This window comes from Vigna angularis, chromosome 11 (assembly GCF_016808095.1).
Source record: "Vigna angularis cultivar LongXiaoDou No.4 chromosome 11, ASM1680809v1, whole genome shotgun sequence".
Lineage (NCBI taxonomy): Eukaryota > Viridiplantae > Streptophyta > Magnoliopsida > Fabales > Fabaceae > Vigna > Vigna angularis.
In genome coordinates, this window is record NC_068980.1 from 6,195,288 (window position 1) to 6,204,991 (window position 9,704).

At 28.2% G+C, this 9,704-nt stretch overlaps 1 long non-coding RNA gene across 1 annotated transcript; it reads left to right on the plus strand.

The window, feature by feature from the left end:
* Positions 1-2,755: 2,755 nt before the first annotated feature.
* On the plus strand, positions 2,756-3,898 carry LOC128194714 (uncharacterized). The gene is made up of 2 exons (XR_008246043.1): positions 2,756-3,278; positions 3,396-3,898. It is a non-coding gene; the product is annotated as an uncharacterized LOC128194714 (long non-coding RNA).
* Positions 3,899-9,704: the final 5,806 nt, after the last annotated feature.

Sequence of the window (9,704 nt, forward strand, 5' to 3'; positions counted from 1 at the left end):
ATAAGGTATGGAGAGGTGCAGGGAGTGGTTGGTGGTGGTGGAGGGAGCAACTCTCTTCTAGAAAATGTAGGCCCAAAAATAATCAGATCTATTTGGTCTAGTATTTTTCTGGTATTTCTAAACGGGCTAGGTTGGGCCAGGAAAACCCAATTGGCAATCCTCTAACAAAAGATTGCACAAAACAGAACATATGATAATGATGACAGTGACGGCATTGAATAGTGAGAGATTTTCTTCCCAGTTTGAATCTTCAAACCTATTAAGATAACATAAATGAAAGTTTTAAGGATAGAGCAATGTAATGGTAAGATAACCTATTTACATATTTACAGTTTGAAATTGCAATGCAGACCAGTTTCATAAAAAACTATAACAAAGTTGTTTTTTTATTAAAAAAAGTATATTTTGACATACATAAATTTTTATATTTATTTAAATTATTTTTTTTTATTTTAGGAAAAGTATAAAAGTTTACTTTTTTTTATTGTTATTTTATTTTTATAATATCTATCAAATAAATGTAAATGTATGTGAATTGTTATTTTTTTTATTACATTTTAAAAAGTCAAACATTCAACTTCCTTTGTACAAGTTATAATCTTACAAACGTTAGTTGAAATACAGAGAACAGTGTGAACAAACAAAGTAAATAAAACTCAACGATTTCTATTAGTTTGACAAAGAGACGTATCTGACATTATTTATAACAACTGAGTATACTTTCTTAAGACTTTATGCTTTTAACTTTTCTTGGCTTAGCTGTTTTTTTCTTAATGTTCTACTTGTTCCAAGCTATTACAACGACCAGTTCAAGTTTCAAACTATAATTTGCTTTGAGATTTTTAAAGATTCTTTATATTTTTGTTATCAACAGTTTTTAATGGTATGAGTTTTCCCACGAAAAATAACTATGGTTTCATTTTACTGATTAAAAATCAGGAAAACGCTTAATCACACGAAGGTAATTAATCTGCACCAAAAGAGAGAAATCTCCCGTGATTAGATTCTTTATATCCAACTATATTTGTGTTTGTTTATTCAGCTTCGGTTACTTCTAAGTCCTTAATATTTAGTTTTTCAATATGTTTAAAGATATTTCAATGTTCAAACTCTGTTATAATCCTTTGATCAACGGTCAAATCTTAAATTTAAGATAAATGTTATCATTTATTTTCTTACCTTAAATTTATATTTATAAATTTTGAAATAAATTTATGATTAGTATCGACTTAATCATATTCTACTGATTAGACAGACCACGTACTATAAAGTGTTTTTTCGGTCAAAGATACAATGTTTGCTACAAAATCTTGTATTCATTGACATGAGCTTGCTTTTGATATTCAAAAAAGTCTTCTGACATGCAGATTTTCCAACACAATTTTAATGGTAACTAATGAACATCATCTAAATGAAATTTGCAAATACTTAGTGAAATAAACAGTGTTATGGTAAATATATTTGCTTAGGAGAGGAAGGAGAAGGACAGCAGAAAGGGTGCGAAGATCAAACACCATGAGGGCCATTACAATTAAAGAGATCAGGAAAAAGCAAAGGGAAAACCCTAACAAAGTAAGACAAAGACAAAGACCAAAATAAGAGGCATCAAGTGCCACACCAACCAATCTATAAATGGTCTACGAATTCGGACAGATGGAGTAGTCGAAAACTGACAGCAATATTTATGTTGGGTACGTAGCAGTAGTTGATCATTAAAAGATTCATATGGAAACATAAGATAAAAGAAAAAGTTAACCTCTATCTCAATCACTGCTATATACTAAGCATAGCTTTTTCACAACCTTATCTGGAGAGTTAATTAATACAAGTTTTTTGAAAAGTAAGAATAGTTAGAAATTTGAACGGTAAGTACTTCTTTGAGACTTAAAAGTCAGAATGATATGATAAATATTATAAAGGGATAGTTTGAAAAATGAGGTGTTTTAAATCATAGTTCAACCAATAAATAATAGCATTAGACTAAAAACTCAATAGAGAATATGAACTGCAAATGAGACCTAGACGTTACTGTAACTGTTTGTAACCTGACAGCTCCCACACATTGCATCATCTGCAGCCTGCACACCACAATACAGCAGCATTTATACCATCAATACCCCATCGTTGAACCACACACAGTGGAGAAAGTTGTCTGTACCATAATTGTAACTATTCAACCAAATCAAAAGTAAAATTATAGCTTTTATAGTGCTCTAATTGTGACAAAGTTTATTAATTATTAGTCTTAAAACTAGACCTGTGTTGTCATTCCCATTGGAAAAAATAGAATCAAACTTAAACTTATCTTGCACCGAGGATAATTCTAGTTTATAGAGAAATTTTTCTATTTTTTCTCTCTATTATTTACTTGAAAAATTATTTAAAATATCCTTCATACACATTAGAATGAATTCATGGATCAATTAACTTGTATTTTCAGGTTTGAATGATTTATAACAGTCGACTCGAAAAAACTGCTTCCTATGAAAATCTTTTCGAAAAAAAAAATACAATCTAAGAGAGAAGATCGTGATTGAGTTAACATTTAATATTGAAATTTGATTTGACGATAATTTATAGTTTGTTCAACTGTTCAACTATACGCATGGAATAGTCAAATTTGGCAATTTATGAATCCAATTAGCTTCACCAAACGAAAATATCCTGATTGTATGGACCAAACAGCTTTTCTTATTCAATGTGCCCAAACCGATCGATATTCAATGAAATGAATAAATACGGATCGGAGACTTTTCAATGTATACTCAAACACGCGTGTAAGAAATCCCTTTTTCTCGTGTGTTAAATTATAACAAAGAAGGAGGAATAGCAACTGGATAAACATGCAGCTTTCACATCAATGGAATAGTATCTTTCGCAGCCAAATTCAATTGAATTCACATGATATATCAGTGCTGTTTTTAATCCTGTTCATGTTCCTGCAATCTTCGTTGTTGTTATTTTCTATCTTATGGTTGGCTCCTTCACTAACCACAATAATTAAATTTGACATTTAAGGTCAAATACATCATCCTCTTTTCCTCGCTGCTTCCTTGCTCTTGAAATTCTCCATATAATGATCACTTTCACTTAGAAAAAGCAAACTAAATAACCCTTTTGCTGCTGCTATATATACATGTGCATGGCTGTTTTGGCCATGTTATATCAAACACAGTAAACCTAGCTGTCTGATTCTTCTGGGCTTGTCCTGTGGTTCTTTTCAATCATTATTTCAGACTCATCATCATCATCTCCCAATTTACTTTAATTATCTTATTGTAAGTGAATCTAGAACTTCATTGTACTTGTTTCATATGTATAAAACATTTATCTCTTGCACTTCTTTGTTGTTATAACATCATATGTATGATCTGTTTGGAAATTTCTTTCTTAAGAAAGGACAGAGATGAGTAATGAAAGAGGAAGGAGTGCTAATGTGGAATTTGAGCTGAGCTTGTCCCCACCAACAACAGCAAACTCATCATTAGCCAACCCGTCATCATCATCATCATCATTGTGTTTGTATTCATCGGACCCTGAGTCATGCGTGTCTTCCGAGACTAATGAAGAGATAAGATCCATGCTCCTCGTAGGTTGCCTTCGATGCCTCATGTATGTTTTGTTTACAAAGGATGATCCCAACCCCAAATGCCCCAGGTGCAAGAGTACCGTGTTGCTTCATTTCCTTAATAACAGCCAAAACACCAACAAATCAACCACCAAGTTCTAGCTAGTGGATGCAAATCTCGTAGAGTTACACTGTTTTGCATTGTGAGGGTGGTTAAATACATACACTAGTAATTTTTACATATAAGATTTGTTTGTTCTGCCTTCTGTTACAGAAGAAAATTATATGTATGACAAAATTACATGTAAAAATAAAATTCCTTTACGTATATCTTTAGGATTTCAGTAATTTCATGTTTACATGGTTCCATGTAATTTTCTTTGTAGGGTAGCGTAATAAATAAGTTTCAGAGTTTTGTATAGATGTCTAAATGAAATTTAAGAGCCGTTTGTTACTATCATTTTTAAATTTCAAATGGAAATTGTAAGTGTTCTCTAAATATTCAACTATATTTTCAAAGCTATCAACAAATGAATTTTCTGTTTCTGTCTCTGATTTCGTATAAAGTAGAGATAAAATAATAACTTTGTAAAGTAAATAAATTAAATTCTTAAGGTTCACTAATTCTCTAATTATATTTCAATCAATGACAGAAAAACCTAGATAATAATGTTGTTGGGTTACTAAAATTTTAGTCTATCGTTTCATTTCCTTTAGACGCTATTTATATTTTAGTTAGGGTTTTTTTGGTCGGATGTTCTATTTCGGTTAGTAACTGATGCTCTGTAAATAAATATGTAAACTTTTTAAAGCTCATTAGCAAGAAAATTTCAATGTTTGATAAAATTTCAAGTGGTAATTAATAAAAAAAATTGGTGTCGAAATAAATCAAAGAATTTTACAAACAGTAATTAGGTACAAAATATATCAATCTAACATTATTTTGTTTTCTTTTTAATGCTAGGTTTTTACAAATTAGTTTTTTTTCCCTAATTTAATTTCAGCATTTCATTTTTTTAATTTGGTTAAAAATCGAATTAATATTTTTCTTTTATAAATTGGATAAGCGTGGTAAATTGTTTATTGCACATGTCATTAAGTTTTAAAATTCTGAAATTGTATTTTCAGTTTATGTTTACTACATACGAGTTATAAATCGTAAAATTTAAATTAATAATTACAATTTACGTTTTGAAAAACTTTTTTATAGAGAAAAATTGACAATAAAAAAGAACTTTCCAAATCTAAAATATCTTTATTGACTAATCACAGATGTGTTAACAAACTTTCAAACACAATGAAATATATAAATCCTAAACAAAGTAATAGAACAAAGACTTGATAATGGTATAATATATCTTTCTTTTTACGTTAAGTTTAAGTCATATATAATGCAGAAAATTCACAAGTATTCATAATTTTTTTTTTATATTGAATACAATTAGATTCATACCAAGTTTAAGAGAATCATTTTTACATTGGGTTGAGTTCAACCACACCAATGTTAAGTTGAGTCTGATTATGCCCACACTAGGTCTAGTTAAGTCATCGTCATCTCAGATTGAGTTGAGTTAGGTTAATCTCAAACTTAATCAAGTTGAGCTCATCTTGAGACTAGTCGAGCCAAGGAACACCTCAAGACTAGTTGAGTTAGATTCACTCAGGGTCTAATTAACTGTTATGATATTGAAGAGTATATCAAACCGTATGTAATAGAATGGATAAATTCAAATATCGTTTTTCTATATAGACTTGCGTTGTGATGAAGAATTATGATTATTTACTAATTTAGGCAAAAAACATTTGAATGATGAAAATAATTTATTTTAACAAAATAATTCTAAGATCTAAAATGCAATTAAATTGATGAAAATAAAGACTTCGCCGAGGATAGACTTCATACACCAAAACAATATAAAAATGTTAAACAATATACTTTTTATTCCTACTCTAGCATCACACTACTATTTAACAAGTCCTAACATCTTAGAGACAAATCTAGACTTATTAATGAAAAGTATAATGTTTTAGATATTTTTATTAAAAGTTCGCATTAAGTTCAAATGTTTAAAATTACTAATGATGAACTCTATGTCGATATGCATAATCAATTAGTTGTTCTATCCTAGTCCAGGTTAATAATCAAATACTCACAAATATACAACCAATCAATATGCAATTAAGAATGAGAATATAACACAAGAGCAATAAAAAGAAAATATGTTTGGTGGGACATGAATGATAAGAAGTGGCATTGAGTGTCACTTCTCTATTGTAGATTTGGGCTTTTATTTCTTTTAATTCGCTAGGCTAGTGACTTGCTCGCTTGACGTCATTAAAAAATTTGTCATTAATTGGGAGTAAGCAGTAATGAGGGAGTAAAAGGTAATTTTGCCATTAAAAATTTTGTGGGGAGATGGAGGGAGAAGGGGTGGTGGTGGAGGGAGCAACACCCTTTAATTCGCTAGGCTAGTGACTTGCTCGCTTGACGTAGTCTAGTATGAGGAATCTGTTTTGGGTTTTCTTTTAAGTTTTTTGTACTTTCAAAAGTTGATTTGTTTTAGAATGTTTTTATACAGATTAATCAAATGGGTGTGGATACTGTATATGTTGATGATTTATAAATATGTGATGTGTATTGTGTTATTTCAAATATGATACGGTTGACGTAATCCATGGACCTCGTGGTGAGACTTTATGGTGGCGTTCAATAGTGTGTTGTATTGAGGTAGAGACTTAGTGTTGGAAGTTATACTAACACTTCAATAAATACTAGCATGAGGTGCTAGTCTATGGTTTGATTCTTTGGCCATAAGTGGTAGACATGCTAACCTTGTGTGGTAGCTTGGGGGAGGCCAACTGTTCTACTACAATATGTGCAAAACTTGTCATAGTCTGACTTTAATACATATATGTTGATGATCAAGTCTAAATGTTATGAATCTGTTTAAGTTTTGATTTGAATTGAGAATGAAATTATTATGTATGAATGAACTTGTGATTGTTTCTTTGTAAAACTTAACTTATCCTTTTGTTTTGTTTGTATATTTTCTTGTATTTTTCTCTTTTGCAATGATTACTTAATTAGTGTGAGTAGAGGATAAAGTTGTAGTGGAAACAAAAACTCACTCACAAGAAAAACAATGTTTAAGAGATATAGAAATCATAGTTAATTTTTAATATTTTATAAATATTTGTGATGGTTTAAATACTTGTTAATTATAAAGATTCTTGTATATAATCTTTTGTGTTATAATTATTCTTTTGTGTTATAATTATACTGACATGATTATAATACTATTTATTATATGTTTTTCTTTAAGTGAACTATTCTTGTGGATTGTTTTTGTTTATTGAATATGTAAAATTCTATAATAATGTTAAAATTATTAAAGTAAAATGTTGCAATATATACTAATTATTTTTCACTATTTTTTTTTCAATTTTTAAAATTTAATAAACTTCAATGTATATTAATAAACTAATTTTATGGTTTCAATCATCAAAATTTCAATTTAGTACATACGAAAATGATCAAAGGTACAGCATACATTCAACAAAATCAAGAAAGTCATTTATGTATAGTCATGACTATATTTAAAATAATGACGATCACAATGGAATCAAAAGGTTTAATAAACCAACCTCAATGCAAGAAGACAGAAAGTTACTCTCAGAGAAATCCACCACAAAAGATGGAGGAAACCCTTATTTTGCCTGAAGAAGACCTACATTACAATAGTTTTTTATTGTAAAGAAAAATGAGATTAAAGTTGATTTTAAAATTTAAAAAAAATTTACGTGAGACCTGTTATAATCTGATGTAGAAAAGTTATTTTTGCGTCGGACTATTGTAGGTCCCGAAATAAGAGAAATCTGATAGATATAATGTAATTTGTTTTTACCCATTTTTACTGTCACGTTATGGATCAGACGCAAATTAATTGTCGAAACAATTTATGTATTGGTGTTTATTACATTATTTAACTGAAGATAACTTTTAAAAAAGAACATTTATTACACCATTTATATTATTGAAAATAAATAGGAATAAGATAAGAAAATATACAAATAAAAAACTTAATATTTTGGATTAAAGATATTATTTTAATTTTTTATATGTATTTAGTTACTCATCATTAATATAAAATATATCCAATATCTCATCTCAAAAATCATCATAATAATATCACATTTTGTTTCATATTAATGACGGCTCATACCATCATAAGATATAAAATAATAAAATCATATAAACTAAAATTAATTAATTAGAAAAGTAATTTTTTTATAATTTTATTTCTTCTTCTTCCATAAAATCTGTAGAATTGTAAGAGGAACATTACTGAAAACACAAAGCTCTTATCCCATGAATTAAATACAGAAACGAAAAGACACCAATGAATTGCATTATGAATGTGGACAACGGATATCAAAGACAAAAGAAAGGACCCATAGAAAAGACTGATACACAATGAAAGCGTGTTTATCTTTTCTTACAAAATTCAAAATGAGGAACAGTAAATCTCAAAAACGACCAAATACTGCCTTCCAACCAAATAATTAAGTTTGCAAAAGCTGCACAAAATATTTTCAGGCACGGCCGCCAGAACAAACTTTAATTTACTGACAACTCCAATTTATTCAACATATATTTTTGGCTCAAATTTCAATTCATATCTTCATTTATTTTTCTATGATTTGCTAATAAATGTTTTAATATCTAAATAAAACGATACAATAATATAGTATAAATAAAAATAATAACACATTTGGATCAGATACAGTGACTTCCTACATATAAACACATTTGGGATGAATATCATTCCTATAGTTGAAGATGATAAGCAATATACTACTTGGCTTTTTTTTACACTAAAAAGAATTTTGAGATTTCATGCGCAATAAATGAAATAACAAGAGGAAATATTTCATGCAAGAAAATAGCATTGTTTGAATTTTAAAATTTCTTTAATTTATTAACGGTTTTAAACTTTTAAATATATGAGAGAATTGCCATTTTGATTTCTTTCTTAAAATATAAGTCCTTGAAATAGTGACGGATGTTTTTGGATGTCAAAAGTTTATTTAAAGAAGCTACATTATGTGGATCAAACTGTAAAAGAAGCTGTTATCCCTACGATAACTCATTGGAAAGTTATTAACTTTTGTTTAGGCAGATGTGAAGTTGAAAAACAATATATAGAGGAAACAAATCTCAGAGGGTTATCATAATTTAGATTTGGACTTCCTATTATTCGTATTCAGATTGTTCTTATATTTAACACTCGATGTTCTTGGAGTGAATATAATGTTCTTCATACGAGATAATATATTGAGAATCTTATAATATTAACTACTAACATTTATTTATGAAGAAAAATTAAAAATACTTTCCAATTATAATATAGGTGTAATCTGTTTTATATAACTTGAGTGTAAGGTTGAAACATAAACCCATCTTCGCTAATCTATTCAAGTTGGGAGAATGTTGAATATTATCTTTTTTTTTTTTAATTTTTAAAATATTCTTTTAAAGATAATAAATAGTTATGTTAAAAATAATGAAAATTATTTTTAATCAGAGACAAATGCTTTGATATGATTTATTTTTTTTTAATTTTCTCTTTTACTGATCATTAAATTAAATGAAGCTGAATTTATTTTTATATTTTTATCCAATAAAATTTATTTTATTTTTTTGTATTTCCTTTTCTTTTTTCGTATTGTACTCCTAATTCAAACAAAATAGTGCCACTAGAAACCAGATGAAATACCATCGATTGTCTACTCCCAATCTCATCCATCTTCTAAACAAAATTAATCTTATCCTGCTCATATTTAAATATTGGTTTGTATTTTTTAAAATTTTAAAATATATAAAGCAAATTTAATGAAATGTCATAATATTCAGATATACCCATTACTTTAATAGAAATTTGTTATCAACTCATATATGAACCAATTTAAATAAATTAAATCGGATCAGATTTAAACACTGAGATCGTGTAAGTTTACTAGATTGATTTATTTTTCTCTAAATTAAGACAAGTTTAGTTAAACACAAAATAAGAAAGATAGTTTCATATACATAATTTTTATATTTATTTGATATTTAAAAGAAAAGACAAAAATT